General features: G+C 46.5%; 1 pseudogene; it reads right to left on the minus strand.

Moving 5' to 3' along the window:
• Positions 1-2,905: 2,905 nt before the first annotated feature.
• LOC127585416 (urotensin-2 receptor-like) lies at positions 2,906-3,994 on the minus strand (annotated as a pseudogene).
• Positions 3,995-12,806: the final 8,812 nt, after the last annotated feature.

Genomic DNA, 12,806 nt, shown 5'->3' on the forward strand with positions numbered 1-12,806 from the left:
TGTACTACCAGCAGCACCATTAATCCACTCACCACAGCAGTGTGAACATTACCCCCTCAATTTATCAAGGTCACTTTTTCAAACATTCTTCTGAATATGCTACATCGTAAATTCAGTCAGAACTTTCCAACTTCCAATTCATTGTGCTTTGTAAAAATCCCCTAAACCCACACTCCATCCCACACTAGTTCCTTACCAGGCAACTTGAACCCGTTCGCTGGTCACAATCCCATGCGCTAGTCTAAATCATTTCTTCCCACTACTTCTATCAAATTCCTTTACCCAAGGTCAGGATTGAACCTGGGTCACTGAAGCTATGAGGCAGCAGCTCTACTTGATGCACCACTGTGCAGCCCTCAAGTTAAGGAGAAAGACAGGTCATTGGCCAGAATGACCTCACTGAAGCACTGATGCTAGATTTTGCACTGGGCATAGACAATACAAAAGCCATTGGCAGTTCCGGCATTCCGACCATTAATTCAGAGCAGGCTTTGTTAGGCAGCTGACAATCCCACAGCCTAAACACAGCACAGGGAACTCTAAGATAGGAAGTTGGTAGCCCAGCAAGGAAAACATAAGGAGAAAGAAATAGTTAAAAAGAATCTTGCACTTCTATGCCATTTCACATCTCTTTATGAAGTGTAGTCAAAGTTGCAAAGTTGGAAGTATAGCTGGCCATGTCTGCAAAGCAAGCTCCCACAAATAGTAACGTGACAGTGACCAGCTCTTGTGCGTTAGAGATATTGATTGATGGATAAATACCGGCCTCTGATCTTCATAATAATACAATGAAATCTTTCACCTTCAAACAGGAAAGCAGGAGGAGCCTCAGTTCAATGTTCTGCTTGAATGACGCCATGTGCTCTCCTCCAGAACCGCGCTGGACTGTCACCCAAGGTTCTTCTCAAGGGGCACTCAAATCAACTACCCTCTGACCGGGAAAGGGAGGCTCCTACAGAACAACAGCCGTTCGACTTCTTTGTAACAGAGAGAACATTTAAAGGGCTGCTGTCCTCACTTAAACTAAACCTGCATCTTGGTTCCTGTTGGGATGCACGAGTTGGGACATTTGAGGGTGAAAATTAACCCACCAAAAGACTGTTTCAGATTCCCATTTAATCTTGTTACTCCTGAGCAGTCCTAGTTTCTGTGTGGTGTCTGTGCTAATGTTAAGCTTCCTTTCAAATCACCTTGGTTAGGCCACACATACCTGGAGTATTGAGTCATAGAGTCATGGAGCACTGAAGCAGGCCCTTTGGTCCATTGAGTCCATGCTGACCATCGAGCACCCATTTCTATTAATCCCGTATTATTCTCCCCACATTTCCATTAACCTCCTCCCAAGATTCTACCACTCACCTACACACTAGGACCAATTAACCTGCCAACCTGCACGTTTTTGGGATGTGGGAAGAAACAGGAGCAGCCAGGGGAAACCCACGCAGTCTCAGGGAAAACATGCAGACTCCACACGGACAGCACCCGAGGTCAGGATCGAACCCAGGTCCCTGGCACTGTGAGGCAGCAGCTCTACCAACAGCACCACCGTGGCACCCACTCCGTCGACTTTAATGGAATCAAACCTCAGAAGCAGAGTAGAGCTCGAAGCTCACACCAATAATGGGAATTTCGGGTCCTTGCTGTCAGTGTCCTCTGCTGGTTATCCTGTTGAAGCCTGACCTTGTAGGTAAGGAAGGGGAAAGCACAAACCTGCCTTCACATAGCACCCTTTACACTCTGTGTGAACATTACCCCCTGAATTTATCAAGGTCACTTTTTCAAACATTCTTCTGAATCTTCTATACATAAATTCAGGGAGAACTTTCCAGCTTCCAATTGGTTGTGTTTTGAACCCACACTCCATCCCAAACTAGTTCCTTACTGAGCAACTTGAACCCATTCACTGGTCACTAACCCATACGCTAGTCTAAACCTTTTCTTCCCACTACTTCTATCCCACTTTTGAAGAGTGGGGCAGAGTAAAATGTTATCATGCCCTGTAAAACCCCACATTGCCTCAGAAGATTGCCCCTTTAATTTTGTCATAGTATTGGTCTCGGTGGGCTGAATGTTAGCCAGGGAGCGCTTTTACATTGTGCAGCAGAATCAGGTTCCTCCACCTCATCCAGAAGAAGGCACCTCCAAGGGTGGTGCGAGGAGACACTTCCTTATACAGGCGGAAATCTGTCACCCACTTCCCCAAGACTTGTGGTGGACAGCGCCTCATTTTCCATCTTGGAACCTTGCAGCCTAACGGCATGAACATTGAATTCTCCCACTTTAAGTAATCCCCACCCCCCACTTCCCCACAACAACCCCCCCCAACCATGCCTCTTCTTTTCTTCCTTTTCCTAGCCTCTCTTCTTTCTACCTCCTTTTTTTTCTCTGCTTATTTTTGACCCAGTGGATCTGCTCTCCCCTCCTCCCCCACACCTGCCTGTCACTATCTCTTACCTACATCTACCTATCACCACATTGTGCCCACCCCGCCTCCCCTCTTTGTCCACCTATCACTGCTCTGCTTTTCCCTCCTATACATTGGGCTTCCCCCTTTCCTATCTTCAGTCCTGAAGAAGGGTCCTGACCTGAAATGTTGACCGCCTGCTTTTCTCCACGGATGCTGCCTGGCCTGCTGAGTTCCTCCAGCATCATTGTGTTTTTCATCCAGATTCTGGCATCTGCAGTCCTTTGTTTCTCTAGTATATACAAGAGTGGGATCGGCTGTGGTGTGATAGAATAGTTGGACTGGCTAAATGTCCTGTTCTGCTGTTACTAATGGATAAATGGTGGGGGGAAATGTGTGTGGAGGAGAGGCACACTCAATTTTCAACACGTTTTATCTTAAGCGCAAAGGTGACTTGAGATATAGTTCAATAGATACTCCCAGTTCTGTGTCAGAAGTCCATTAATGCTCAAGCTGGGCCCCTTTACGTCCGTCCTCTTTGCTTGCTTTCAACGTGACCCTTGGTGCAGCTGAATGTTCGGTCCCTTGACTTTCTCTCTGCCCCTTCCTCAAGGCGACCTGCCCCACTGAGCTTCTCCCGCGCTGTGTTGAGCATTCCTTATGGTTCTTGCTGAGCGGGGTGTAGAGGAAGGGGTTGATGCAGCTGTTGTTGTAGGTCAGGCAGGTCACGAAGAAGTTGATATACGTGTGGGACGCCAGTGTCAACCTCAGTGAACCGTGGTTGTAAAGCTTCACCAGCTGCCAAATCCGGAAGGGTATAAAGCAGACCCAGTATGCCAAGATGATGCTGAAGATCATGTATAAAACCTTCTGCTTCAAGTTAGTGTTCCTCCTCTGTAGATTCATCCTACCTGACTGCCTGTAGACATGTGCTAGTCGGATGTACAGGTATCCAATGATAATGCCTGGAGCCGGGATGCTGGTGTTGAATAGAACGGTGAGATAGGCCTTGTAAGAGTTGGGTTTCCAGGATGGGTAGCAGATCCTCTTTGGCATCCCAGCTGGCTCAGGACTTTCTCTTAGGTGGATCATAATCATTATGGGGAGACTGAGAAGGCAGGACAATAGCCAAACAATGGCAGTGACCACCTTCCTGCGCCACCTTGAGTGCCTGGCGTCCAGTGGCAACACCACTGCTCTGTATCTTTCAACGCTCATGATGGTGAGGATGAAGATGCTGGCGTACATGGTTAGGAAGTCAAGGCTGAAGAGGACTCTGCAGCCAAGTTACTCAAAGTACCAGTCCTTGGCAAAGTAGGTACAGACCAGGAAAGGGATGGTGAATAAGTAGAGCAGGTCAGCCAGGGCGAGGTTTATGATGTAGATGCGCATGGAGCTGGTCGACTTCATTGACTGTGTGGTGACCACCAGATTATAGATGTTGCCCACTATGCCAAAGATGCACATGGTGCTGAGTGTGGCTCCCAGCAGTGACGTGATCAGGACCTGGTTTATGTTGTCTTCATCTTGAAGGGATATGTTAGTGGTTGAGTTGCTCTTTGAGAGCTGGCCATCTTCAACTCCTTCCATTTTCCATTTAGTTTCCTAAGCTGATTTCACTTCCGTTGCATCTAAAACAGAAGATTAAAAGAAAATAATGATATTTTATTCTTTTGGTCATTTTTTCTCATTAATTTCAACCTTGATTTGCTTCATATCTTTTCTTTCTGCTGATTCTCCTACTTCTGTCAGTTCCTGGACCTGCCCACTAGAAGGAGACAAGGCAAGGCCATGTCCTCTGACTTCTACCTTCCTCGTGGCTCTGACCTTCTTGCCTTCTGTTAGATCTGTCTCAGAAGCAAGTGGCTCCAGAACTTGTGACCTACCCTGTTCTGTGCATTGAGCTCTTGTAAATTGATCTGAAATGGACAAGAACAAACCCATCTAATGACTGCAGTGATGTCGGAAAGAAGTTTGCCTTTAAGTGTTATGCAGCCAATTGAATGTCCTGATATCATCCCCTGGCATGTCCTAAACACAGGACAGTAGACACTGCATGGTGTAGTATTGTATGGGGTGTGTTTATATGATATATAAACCACAACCCAAATATAGACTGGAGTATGCTCTATATGATAAGCACAGACTGCTACATGAGATAGACTGCACTGTAGGATAATAAATGGACTCACACATGATATAGTGTAGCGGTTAGCATAACACGATTACAGCGCCAGCGAACCGGATTCAATTCCGGCCACTGTCTGTAAGGAGTTTGTACGTTCTCCCCGTGTCTGAGTGGGTTTCCTCCAGGTGCTCCGGTTTCCTCCCACATTCCAAAGACGTACGGGTTAGGAAGTTGTGAAAGCTCCCTCAACACTATACCATCAAACTCTCCCAGGGCATACACAATACAGGTTGGACAAGACCTGATCCTATTTTCGCTTCTGGTTCCCATTTTACACATGGCCCCACCTGTTGAATGAGTTTTCTTTATGGGGTTACGGGGTGGGGCAGTGTGCAATACATGGTGGTTGGAATGTTTCCAGTTCCCACTTTAATTGCCAGAATTTAAATGGCAATTAAAGTGGGAACTACGGGGATCACCTAACCCCAGGTGAATTCACATCAATATACACTTACACTGTATAACCAATGACTCTTGGCTGTCTCTTTGAAGCTCACTTCAAATTAAGCTTAATAAAGTACTTCTGTACATCCTCTCACACAGCATCTAACAAATAACAAATAACCTTTGACTGAATCTTAAAGACCTGCTGATGAATAACCCCATTGAAAACACATTATAAAGAAAGAAAACTTTAATATTTGAATATGAGTTTAGATAATAGCAGCATTATTAATCTCTTTTTACCAATGGATCAATTTCTTTCCACAAAATTTATTCCAACTTACTTAGAAAAACATTGACAAACAACATTGGCCTTCCCTACTAGTAATTCATTGGGTACAGGAATTCCCCATTGACCTATAGGGATGAAGGCACGAGATTTGACCCATAACCTACGGACTGTTTGGTGGACATTGGATGGACTAGGTGAGGTTTTTAAGCTATGGCACATGAGTGCTGAGACAGAAGGTTGTACTGTCAGTGCCTGTTATAGTGGCCTTGGTCTGAGTGTGTTGCTACGCCAGATGTTTGCTGACTCCTTGTGTTACCTTCAGCTGCTTGGAATTTTGCTCTTTATCCTTTCCCTCTATTTTCTTCCATTTCCTTCCCCTCCCTATATTCCTCCATTCCCCCTTCTCCACTCACGTTTTACTCCACTCCATCACTGCCTTCATCTCTCTCATTCTTTCTCCTTCACACATAATTTCTGTCACACCTTTCTCCCTCTCACAATCTTTCTCTGCACTGTGGTCTCATTCTTTCCAATTCTCCCAATCTCCCTTGTATTCATTCCCTCTCTTTCTTTCTCCCTTATCTTACATGCTTCCTCCCTTCCTCTCACATCCTTTCCTTCCCTATTTCAATCATTCTTTCTTTCTGTCTTTGTCCATCACACCTTTTCTCCATCATACTTTTTCATCTGTTTCTTTGACACACTCTTTCTCTTTCTGTACACTCTCTCCCCCTTCTCTCTCCCCTCTCCTTCTCCCTCTCCTCTCTCTCCCCTCCCTTCTCTCTCTCCCTCTCTTGTTACAAAGGTGGTTGACACTGTGATTGAGGGTCAGTGGGTGACCCTGGTGATACCTCACTGCATCAGTGCTTACCCTCTGGATGCTGAACCTTGTGAACCGGACAGATTTACTGTTTAGCTCACACAACAGGACACCAACATATGAATTAGGAGCAGGAGTAAGCCGTTTGATCTCTCAAGTCTCCTCCTGCATTTAATAAGATCATGGATGATCTGACTGTAACCTCAGCCCTGCCTTCCTGCCCACCCTGGTGACATTTCACCCTTGTTATCGTGAATCTATCTCCCTCCCTCCTGCGAGGGAGAGAGTTCCAAAGACTCTTGACCCGCTGAGAGAAAAAAAGCTTCATCTCTGACCCACATGGACAACCCCTGATTTGTAAACAATGTCCCCTAATCCTAGATCACGGTGGTGTAATGGTTGGCGTAACTCTTTACAGCGCCAGCGACCCGGGTTCAATTCCCGCTGCTGTCTATAAGGAGTTTGTACGTTCTCCCCGTGTCTGAGTGGGTTTCCTCCGGGTGCTCCGGTTTCCTCCCACATTCCAAAGGCGTATGGGTTAGGAAGCTGTGGGCATGCTACGTTGGCGCTGGAAGCGTGGTGACACTTGCGGGCTGCCCCCCAGAACACTCTAAGCAAAAAGATGTATTTCACTGGGTGTTTCGATGTACATGTGACTAATAAAGATATCTTCTCTCTCCAGATTCACTGTCAAGACCTCTCAGGATCCTATTTGATTTCAATCAACTCCCCTCCCACTCTTTTAAACTCTGGTGGGTTTAAGCCTAACCCATCTAACCTTTTCTTTCTGGGCTGTAGTTAAATGGAAATGATTATCTTTAATGGAACTTATAACATCGGGCTGTGGGGATAGCAGCCAGTTTTTACAATATCGTTGAACTACAGATTACCCCCAACTGCCTCTCCCAATTGGTCTGTCCCAGATGAAGAAAAACGTATTATCCATGAGTAACAAACTGTCTGCTGGAGGAACTCAGCAGGTCGAGCAGCATCTGTGAGGGGAAGGGAATGGCTGATGTTTTGGGTCCAAACTCTGCCTCAGGATCCAGGATTCTGAGGCAGGGTTTTGTCCCGAAACATTGACAGTTCCTTTCCTCCCACAGATCCCGTGCTGTATGACTCTATGACCCTTATGCTGCTTGACCCCCTGAGTTCGAATCCTCCAACAGATTGTTTGTTGGGCCTGACAGGGCAGATGCAGGGAGGATACTTCCCCTGGTTAGGGAGTCTGGAACCTGGGGGTCACAGTCTCAAAAGACGGAGTAGGTTATTTAGGAGAGGTGTGAAGACATTTTTTTCACCCACTCTGCAGTGAACCTTTAGAATTCTCTACGCATGGGAGCTGCGGAGGATCATTTGCTGAGTACATTCGAGGTGGTGGTCAAATATGGTAGTACCTACATGAGGTGAGGCAACTTCTATCATCAAAGAACCCCACCATCTGGGGAATTATTGACACTTTGCGTTGAAACCCTGCATCAGTATCAATGAATGGTGGTTTCACCTCTTGAGGTAGGAGATTGAGTGGAAAGTCCTGTTCTACTCAAACACAAAAGTCCAGGCAGTACAGCGCTGAGGGGAGGCTGCATGGTTAAACGTGCCACCTTTGAGATGTTGAATTTTCTGTCCCCTCAGATGGACTGGAGGAATCTAGTGAAATTATTTTGGAAGACTCAAGGGAAGTTTAATCCAGTTCCCCACAGCCAATATTAACCCACCTACCCAACGTCACTAAAAAAAGATTATCTTGTCCTTTTTGGTTGCTGTCTGTGGGAGCACAAATTGGCTGCCATGTTTCCTACAGTGACCACAGTCCAAACCTCCTTCCTTGGATGCAAAGCTCTTTGGGAATTATGTAAAAGCGTGAGAAAGGTGCTTTATTCCTCAGAAGCAATTCCGCAATTAGTCCAGGTGGGTTTTAGATCTTGGTTTAGCCTGTGTCCAACAGAAGACTTAAACAACAATTGTGACCGAGTCTGCCTATGACATCACTGGGGACCGGCCAATAAGAGTCAGTCTCAGCAGGAGCCTTCGATGGCGGCAACAACCATGACTTGTACAAAACTTGCATTGACCAAAAATAACCCAATAGCGTGAGGGAGCTGGGCTATTAATAATAATAGCATGCATTGATTTAATATTTTTAAATTTTGGAAAATGTCCTCAGGCACTATGGAAAGCAAGAAAAGATGTTGTACCAGAGAATGGGAGCTGGGGGAATACAGTCAAACACTTCTACCAAGAGGAGATTCTAAGGGGCTGTGGATGGGTCGAGAGGGATATCCAGAGGATGGGGGAGAACTGACGGAAGGCAAGGGGTCGAGGTACGTGACTGTCAGGAAATGGGAATGGGAAGATGGGGGTGGTGTTTGAGGTTCGGAGGATAGAAAGTGTGGGCAGGAAGGGGATTTAAAGACAGGAATTTCCATCCTGTGGAGTTGGAGGAGCAGGCTGGAGAACTGGGGGTGGGTTAGGATGTACAGGGTTCTGGGTGTGTCATCGGGAGGATAGAATGGGATTGGTGTCAAAATGGATTCTGGATGGTTGGCGTGGATTCAATGGGCCGAGTGGCCTGTTTCTGGACTGTCCCATTTATCAGGGTTCCCTCCCATTTTGCCCTGCTATTCTCCTCTAAGAGTGTACTGGAATATTTAACTCTCCTCTCACATACACTCTTCTTTCTAAACCTCTCCCCCCTCCCCCACCCCAGTCCCCCATGACCCAGTTTCTTTCCCCACCCCCACCTACACCTGTCCATCACCCACACACTCTTCCCCCCCCAACCCCTCACTGAACCCATCTGCCCACGTCACCTCCCTGATCCGGTTCTATACTTCCATTGTCCCAGCCCAATTCAAGTGATGCCTGTCCCGGAAGAAGAGCTCCCTCTTTTTCCAGTACTGGTGCCAGTTCCCCATTGATTGAAATCCATTTCCCCCACAACCCTCTGGTCTAGTTTACCCAATGCTAACTTGCACATGCCTCCAGAGATTATTACCTCTGTGGTAGTAATCCAGAGATTATTACCTCTGTGGTTGGGACAGAGATTATTAGCTTTTTAATTTGGCATTTGGACCCTAGCTGCACTTACTCCTTCAGGACAATTTCTTTCTTAGTCCCGTCCAGATCATCGGATCCCACAATAACTGCACCATCCCCTCCCACTCCAGCCTCAAGGATACGTCCTTAATCCTGGCCCCAGGCAGGCAACACAGCCTTTGGGATTCAGACCTGTGGCTGCAGGGAACAGTATCCATCCTCCAACAGTACACAGTGTGCTTTATTCCTGAGGGACAGCAGCCTGGTATGGAATTCCCGTGGCTAACAAAACAAAAATCGCAAACACCGCTAAGGCCATTGGCAATAGCCCAGGACTGAGGGGTTGTGTGTAGTATGTAGGAGTTGTTGGAATATATTGGGATCTTTCATGGATATAACAATTTCTATGAAAGTTTCAACATCAAAATACGGAGACAGAAGAGACTGTAGATGCTGGAAATCTGGAGCAACACACACAAAGCACTGGAGGAACTCAGCAGGTCAGGCAGCAACTACAAGAGGGAAATAAACAATCGACGTTTTGGGTCGAGAACCTTCATCAGGACTGGAAAGGAAGAGGGCAGAAACCAGAATGAAAGGGTAGGGGGAGGGGGAGGAGCACGAGCTGGCAGGTGTTAGGTGAGTCCCGGTGAGAGGGGGAAGGTAGGTAGGTGGGGGGGGGGCGGGGGAATAAAAGGGAATGACGTGAGAAGCTGGGAGGTGATCAGTGAAGAGGCAAAGGGCTGAAGAAGAAGGAATCTGATAGGAGGGGACAGTAGACCGTGGAATAACGGGAAGGAGGTGGGCAGGTCCTGAGGGTGAGGGAGGGGAGGGAGAAGGGGTGAAGGGACCACAGGAATGAGGGAAAAACAAGGAGGAGAGGGGAGTGTTTACCAGAACTTAGAGAAATCGATGTTGATGTGGAGAAGGAGCATTCAGGATGGTGTTGAGCAGCTGCCGAATATGGAATCCCTGCGTCATCGGCGGAAGGAGTTCATCGCCTCACAAGCAATTCCCCACCACCCCCACCACCACCCCCCGTCCCATCTGTGGAGGAGGCTGCATCTCAGAACCCCCCAAACCAGTCACCCTCGATCTTGAGGGACTGCCTAAGAAGACACACAACAGCTGCTACACATCTGCCCTGCCATGCCTGCTCAGAACATTTATTAAAAGTGAGCCACACGTGTGGCATCGGTGCTGTTTTTCTATATAAAAAGGTAACACTAATGAATGATTTCTACAAGAATGTAAAGGTTTGCACTGTTTTGTAATTGTATATAGTTTGTCCCTTATTATGAATAAAGTTTATTTTGTAAAAAAAAAATCAATGTATTTAAATCCATCACCTAACCTGACCACTGTCCACATTCTATGGATACCACAGTCACAGGTTACAGAGCTGACATCACATTGTGCCTTATCTGGCCACACAGATTAATTTGCTGTATGACTCTACCTCATTAACTAGTTCAAGTTGGTCACTCGTTTACCGAGGTGATTAAAGGCTACTTGTTATCGATTCATACAGCACAGAAACAGACCCCTCGGCCCACAGCGTCCAGCCCAGCCATCAACTATCTATACTAATCCCATCTACCAGCACTTTCTCCATAGTGTCCTACACCCTGAAGATTCATGTTAACCATTTTGTATCACTGCAATTTAAAATTTCAGGATTGAGAAAGTTTATGTATCAAACTAAATTAACATTTTAAAATGAAAACAAAATTGCCTGATACTCACCAAGTTCACGATCAGAGGGCACTGCTAATGCAGGCATTTTCTAGATTAAAAGGTTTATAGATTAAACACATTTCTTTAGCCTCAGAACAGCCCTGTGGCCAATCGGAAAGGTGGTCGCAGTTATAGTATTAGAATCCAATTTGCACACAGCAAGATTCCACCAACAACAAAGCAGCAACAACCAGCTAAAGCACTTTCTTTAATCGTTCGAAGAATAAACCCATTCCACAGGAGAGAATTGGCTGAGGTGGTTGCTAGGGGAAGGGTCGTCGTCTGAGTGGGGAAGGGTTTAAAGTTTTAAGGTTCTGTTCTCATGATCTCCCACCATTACAGATTGTTTCTCTATATCTATCCTATTGAAATCTGTTTAAAGATTTGCACAAACTAGCTTAATGCAAAGTATTCGCATAGTACTCCTCACAGCCTGCATACTTTGCAGTATTGGTATTGGTTTATTATTGTCACTTGTACCGAGGTAGAGTGAAAAACTTGTCTTGCATACCGATTGTACAGGTCAGTTCATTACACAGAGCAGTTACATTGAGTTAGTACAGAGTGCATTGAGGTAGTACAGGTAAAAACAATAACAGTACAGAGTAAAGTGTCACAGCTATAGAGAAAGTGCAGTGCAATAAGGTGCAAGGTCACAACAAGATAGATCGTGAGGTCAGAGTCCATCTTCTCATACAGTATAAGCGAACTGTTCAATTGTCTTATCACAGTGGGGTAGAAGCTGTCCTTAAGTCTGGTGGTACGTGCCCTCAGGCTCCTGTATCTTCTACCTGATGGAAGAGGAGAGAAGAGAGAATGACCCGGGTGGGTGGGGTCTTTGATTATGTTGGCTGCTTCACCAAGGCAGCAAGAGGTAAAGACAGAGTCCAAGGAGGGGAGGCTGGTTTCTGTGACTCGCTGGGCTGTGTCCACAACTCTCTGCTGTTTCTTGCGGTCCTGGGCAGAGCAGTTGTCGTACCAAGCTGTGATGCATCCAGATAGGATGTGTTGGACTGGACACCATTATTGACCAAGGCTCTGGACGAGGAGCATCACTTTGTCCTTCAGCTACCTGGAGCTGAAAGCTGACTCAGAGAAGTATGTGGGTGGGGGATAAAACCACATTAAAACATACTCCGTTCCCATCTTTGCTAACTATCCGCTCGCGGGGGGGGGGGGGGTGGAGGAGATGTGCTGTGATAACCCCCTCATTCCCCTCTGCCCCCAGTTTTGGCTAGAGACAGTCATGGGCATTGGGTGATGCCTTATCTAGTCAAATAGTCCAGTCAGGCTCACAGCCCCAGGGACTGGCACGTATGTGGAATGGTCATTCGAGTTGAAGTAGGGGAGAGCAGTCAGTCACAGCGGAGGGACAAGTAAAAGAAGAACATGTGGAAATATGTACACAGAGATGAAGTAGATAATATTGATTTGAGCTTACACTGTTCCAGTGTGACAGCTGTTCTTGGTTGCCCTTCATCCCAACAGTCCATCCAGGCTTCAAAGGAAGTTCTACGCTCTTCCTTGTTTGATCCAAAATAAAACAACATTGCTTTCTTCTTAAAGAAGCTGGCACCAGATGCAGGGCTTGGAAAGGCAGCCTTACCTCAGGTCAATGGGATCAGTTTTTGTCTCTTCCCACTGCAGCTCAGTGGCTGAGCTTTGAGCCATCAATCAAGTGGTTTCCTTTGTCACGCAATCCAGCTTCTGTGCGGAGAGGCTCACGCAGGGGATAGAGAGTGGGTTCCTCTTCTGGGATCTAGTTCTCTCTCCTTTCTGTCTTCCTGAATGCCCTTCCCTCTCTCCTTCACTCTTCCACCCACTTCTGCTGCCTTCCTTTCTCTCTCCTCTTCTGTCTCTCTCTCTGCTCTTCGATTGTTTCCTTTCACTTCACCTCTTTCATTCTCTCCCTAGTGCACCCCTCTTCCCCTTCACATCTCTT

Source organism: Pristis pectinata, chromosome 33 (assembly GCF_009764475.1).
Source record: "Pristis pectinata isolate sPriPec2 chromosome 33, sPriPec2.1.pri, whole genome shotgun sequence".
Classification (NCBI taxonomy): Eukaryota; Metazoa; Chordata; class Chondrichthyes; order Rhinopristiformes; family Pristidae; genus Pristis; species Pristis pectinata.